The sequence below is a fragment of the Gossypium hirsutum genome, chromosome A06 (genome assembly GCF_007990345.1).
Source record: "Gossypium hirsutum isolate 1008001.06 chromosome A06, Gossypium_hirsutum_v2.1, whole genome shotgun sequence".
Lineage (NCBI taxonomy): Eukaryota > Viridiplantae > Streptophyta > Magnoliopsida > Malvales > Malvaceae > Gossypium > Gossypium hirsutum.
In genome coordinates, this window is record NC_053429.1 from 82,823,238 (window position 1) to 82,829,147 (window position 5,910).

Genomic DNA, 5,910 nt, shown 5'->3' on the forward strand with positions numbered 1-5,910 from the left:
CACACTAAGTCTGTAGCACAACCCTCAAATGCTCAGCATGCTCAGATTCATCACGCGAATAAATCAAAATGTCATCAATGAATACAACAACAAATCAATCTAAATACGATCTGAAAATTTTGTTCCTCAAATCCATAATGAATAGCAGGTGCATTCCTTAATCCAAAAGGCATAACTAAAATCTCGTAGTGCCCATACCTTGTTCAGAAAGAAGTTTTCAGAATGTCTGAATCCTTTACTCTCAACTGATAATAGTCCAATCTCAAATCTATCTCTGAAAACACGGTAGCTCCTTTCAACTGATCAAACAAATTGTCAATTCTGGGCAGAGGATATTTGTTCTTGATAGTCACTTTATTCAACTGACGATAATCAATACACATTCTCATCATGCCATCTTTCTTTTTCACAAACAAACCAGGAGCACCCCAAGGTGAAAAAATCAGTCTTGCAAATCCTCTACCAGTCAACTCTTGCAATTGAGACTTTATTTCTTTTAACTTATTCGGAGCCATTCTATACGGGGCTATCAAAATCGGAGTAGTCTCTGGCAGTAATTCAATGCCAAATTCAACCTCTTGAATCGGAGGTAATCCCGGAAGTTCTTTAGGAAACACATCAGGGAATTCACAGACAATAAGCATTGATTCAATTTTCTTTTTTGTCACTTTCGAAATGATCACATAGGCAAAGTAGGCTTCACAACCCTTTTTCATATTTTTCAAAGCTTTCATCAAAGATATCACAGCAGGAAACCCATTTAAGTCATTAGATTCAATTCGGACTATTTCATCATTCTTGAATCTCAAATCAATAGTTTTCCATTTGCAATTCACAATAGCATAATACAAAGTTAGCCACTACATACCTAGAATTATATCAAACTCGTCAAAGGGTAATAACATCAAATCAGCCGGAAAGCAGAAATCTCAAATCATCAATGGACAGTTCTTGCACACTTTATCAACCAAGACATATCTGCCTAAGGGGTTCGATACTCTAATTACGAATTCAGTAGACTTTACAGGCAAAGTCTTACTGGATACTAAGCTCATACATATATACGAATGTTTCGTTTCTAGATCTATCAGCGCAATTACAGAAGTATCATAAAGAGTAAATGTACCAATAATAACATCTGAAGACGAAGCTTCTTCACGAGCGCGAATAGCATAAGTTCTGGTAGGTACTCGGGCTTCAGATCTGACAACCATGTCTTTAGTCATTCTCTAAGTGCCACTCACATTACCCGTGTTTCTGGGTTGTCTACCTCGAGCTGTATTGCCACGCGGCTTCAGATTTTGCTCAATCTCTTGCTCTACAAACTCAGGACATTCACGGATAAAATGATCTAAAGATCCAAATTTCAAACAAGCCCGATCGTATGGTCTACAATTGTAAGGATGTCTTTTACCATAATGTCTACACTCGGGTTGATTAGATTTGACATTTCCAACACTAGCAATCCAAGTAGCTAGAGTTCTAAAGCTCAAATGTGATCTTTCACAATCTCTACTCGAATGACCTACAGTAGCCTTTAAACGGCTATCGTCATCTTGGAACTTCTTTGATGCAGACTGAAATGGCTTATTCGATGATCTTTTTCGCATCTCTCTAGCTTCTAAATCAGCTTTTCTTTTCTCTTTACTTAATTCTTCAGCTTTACACGCTCGTTCAACAAGCACCACCATCTCTTTTATTTCCAAAGTCCTGACTAACAAGTGGATATCTTGATTTATGTCATCTTCAAACCTTTTACACATTATTGCTTCGGTCGAGACACATTCTTGTGCATACTAGCTCAATCTCACAAATTCTCACTCGTATTCTATAACAGACATACGACCCTATTTTAGTTCAAGAAACTCTTTGCGTTTCTGCTCTATGAATCTTTCACTGATGTATTTCTTTCGGAATTCAATTTGGAAGAAATCCCAGGTGATTTGTTCTCTCGGAACCACTGATATCAAAGTTTTCCACCACTGATATGTGTATCCCTCAGAAGTGAAACAACGTATTTAACACATTCTTTCAGAGTACAAGATAATTCATTGAATACTCAAATCGTATTCTCGAGCCAAAACTTAGCTCTCTCAGCATCATCAACAATAGTAGCACGAAATTCTTCAGCCCCATATTTTCTAACCTTATCAACTAGAGGCTTATTCAGACGAATCGAATCTACCACTTGGGAAGCTATAGAAACTTACAGGGGCGGAGGTTAGGGAGCAGCCGGGTTTGTTCTAACATACTGAGTGAAACACTCATTCATCATTTGGAAGAAGACTTGCTCTCCCTCATTAGTAACAGGTCTAGAATCAGACGGCGGAGCAGGCGCATTATTTTCAACATCGTTAGCTACGACTCGATTGGGATCCATTACTATACGAAAAACACATTTTGTTTGTCAGGATTCATCACACTATCACAGTTCGTATATATGACATGTATAGCTAGACTCATATACGCTACATTAGTCCTAAAATTGACTAAACCGTAGCTCTGATCCCAATAAAATGTAACACCCCTAACCTATATCCGTGGCCAGAATACAGTTACGAGGCATTACCGGATATTACACATCATTCACATACATTTATTCATTCATTATCGAAAACTATTCAAAAACATTCATATTGTCCCAAACAAGGTTATACAAAACCTTGAACCATACTTAAGAGTGGTTCAAGACTAAACCGATCATATATAAAAGCTTTCGAACACTTAGAGAAACTATACAATCACAGGTCACATGGCCGTGTGAACAGGCCGTGTGACTTACATGGCTATCAAACACGCTCGTGTCATAGGTCTTGTGAAAGTAGGGCATACATACTGACTTGTACCACACAGCCAGAGATATGCCCTTGTGCCTTGGCCGTGGTCAAAATTTACTTGGGTCACACGGCTAACCACACACTCGTGTGTCTAGCCCATGTACCTTTCGAAATGGCCACACACGCCCATGTGCCAAGGCTATGTGCTTCAGACAGCCACCAAACACGCCAGTGTGTCTAGGCCGTGCTCGAGACTGACTTTAAATTGTAAGACTTCCCCAGGGGACACACGGCCGTGTAATATGACCCTGTGTCACACACAGTTGAGACACACACCCATGTCTCTACTCGTGTAACACCCCAAAACCGGCCTAGACGTTATGACCGGATCTGATGCGCCACATCGAAGCATTCAAAACATGTCGTATTACTTAGTTTGGAAAAACTTAGTTGGTGTCGCAAAAGACACTTTTAAAAGTAGGTTAAAGTGAATGGAAGCTGTGCACCAGGTAGGAAACCAGGAAAGAGAGGAGGTGAGTCCGTCGGACTGCTTAAGTACCAAGCTCCCTTCAGATCCAATCCTAGACATGCACACCGCCATTGCCACACTCTACCATCTCGTATAATTTGGAGAAAACCGTTTGGTTATGTCCATCTTAAGAAAATGATTAAGGTTGAAAAACGTTTGCTTAAAATATTAATTTTCTTGGAAAAACATTTACTTTGCGGAAACTTTGCGCGTCATCGTGATCTTTTAAAAACGAGTAGTTTTTATAAAACGAACCCTAGTGCTAACCAGTTTAATAATCCCCAAAATAATATTAATTAAAAAGAGCGGCCTTATTACAACTTTAAGCATAATAAAAATAATCCAAATTAAATGCTAGACTTATTTAAAATCGGCAATCAATCTTCATGGCCACTCTGAATCCCGCCCAGCTCCAAGTTCACCAACTAGGGCTCACCTGCAAAGATGGAAGAGGAATGGGTGAGTTTGGGAAAACTCAGTGTATACAGAAACCCATCCAAAGCCCAAATCAGCTCGAGCCCATTGGGCCTAAGCCCTACTCAGATAACAGTACACAGTGGACCGAAGCCCTTTTCAGAATACAGTAGCAAGGCCTTAGCCCTTTTTAACATAACAGTGTGGCCCATAGGCCCAGTTCAGTAACATAAGTAACAACAGTAGTAATGAATGCAAGCCCAACTGGGCAGACTACTCAACCCACCAACCGCTACACTGCCCCGTACCAACCCTACACTCCATGTGGGGAATATCTCAACCCACCCAGCCCTACACTCCATAGTTGCAGCAACGCTGCCCAAATATCAGCAAGTTGAGGCAAAGCCTCCAGTACGTGGATGAACCACTTTCAATACTTCCTTCATCAATACCCGCAATCCCATGCAACAGATATTAATAAAGGCATATCATGTAAAATACAGTATTAATCAATCATGCAGTTTAGCCAATTTAAACCCTAGGGGTATTTCGGTAATTATGCTCTTTAGGGGTAATTTCGTACTTACACAACTACACACGTTATTTCAGTAATTTTTAGCCGTTTTATGCAATTTAGTCCCACCATCTAACTAACATGCTACTTTGCCCATCTCTTACCCTTATTGGTCCGTAAGCCCATTGGGCCCAGTTTTGGCCCATCGAGGCCCTCTTTTTCTGAAGTACGTTAAAACGTCACACGAACTTACTTACCACTTTGCGGTGCCAGATCTAACAATTACTCTATGTCTTGAGAGCATTCGCATACTCACAAGCCTATGAAATGCCAGAATTTTGGCATTTCGGCTTTTACCGAATTAAACTAAGGAAGGGTGTTCGGTACACACCTGATTCGCGACGACTGCTACTGAGATCCCTTTCGATGTCCTACAATTTATTAGCACAATTCTTATTTACAAACCATAATCACTAAACCCCAAAACTTACTTATCCATGATCGAACCATGTCCCTAAAAGCCTTTGAAACCTTACCTTTTTGCCAAAATCGATAGCTAGCTCCGAATCAGATTGTTCCAATGATTAACGCTTTTGATCCAATGCTTAAGAAGACTCTAATCACCGAAAGAAAACATAATTTACAAACCCTTAAAGCCTTATGCTCAAATAGACAGCCTCCCTAATTTTTAGGGATTTCGGCTTTTCCTAACATCGTAAAATAAGAATAGATCTGAGATGATAAGTACTTACCCCTTACTCCTACTTGATTTCCACGCAATCTGGTGCAGATTTATCCTTAGAACAATGGTAAAACCCGAATCCAAGGGTTGAAGGAGTTTCGGCTATAAACCCCCCCAATCTATGGTTTTTCGGCTTTTGGGTGGTGAAGGAGATGACGATATGAGGCTATGACCTTGAAGTAGAATTGCCGTCAGGTATCTAGGATTAAGAAAAGATAATCGTAGATTTAATGGAAACACAATGTTAAAGGGTTTGGCTTTGAAGAAATCGGTACCTGTAATGTGTGTTCAAGATTTCAGCTTTTATGGATTCGGCAAAAGTATTGATGAACAGCAGAATTGATGAATGGTTTTGAAGAAGAAAAATAGAAAAAGAAGAATAGGGGAGGTGGTAGTTTTGGCTAGAGAGGAAAAAGAGAGAAAAGAAAACCTTGTGATGTCTGAGCAGAAGAGGACGGCACCACTCAATACCCTAGGTGCCGAAATACTAACCTCAAAACCCTCTGCCGATTTTTCCCCTTCAATTCCCAATATTTGGCCAACTCCTATCCTCTCTCCTAATCCCTTAAATCTCTCCCCTTATCACTCCTTAATCCAAGCGTTTGGACTAATCCAAACTCTCCTCTAGCAGAATCCACCTGGACTCCAACACTACCCCTCCTGCACTTAAAAATAAATGCATCCATTTGTCAACACAGGGAATCGATCCCATGCCTCCCTCAAAGCTCCACACGCCACCTTTTTAGGAGCCTAGTGGCGTCACCCTGGCCACTTTACCAAGGCTCTTTTTGTGATGCAATTTACCTATCACTCCACTTAAGGACCACTTAGCCAGAACCCCTAACTCCTAAGTCCAAAAATTCAAAAATTCAACCGGGTTTTGGCCAACACATGGGCCTTCTATAAGCCCATTTACCTACCCAAAATATTAATT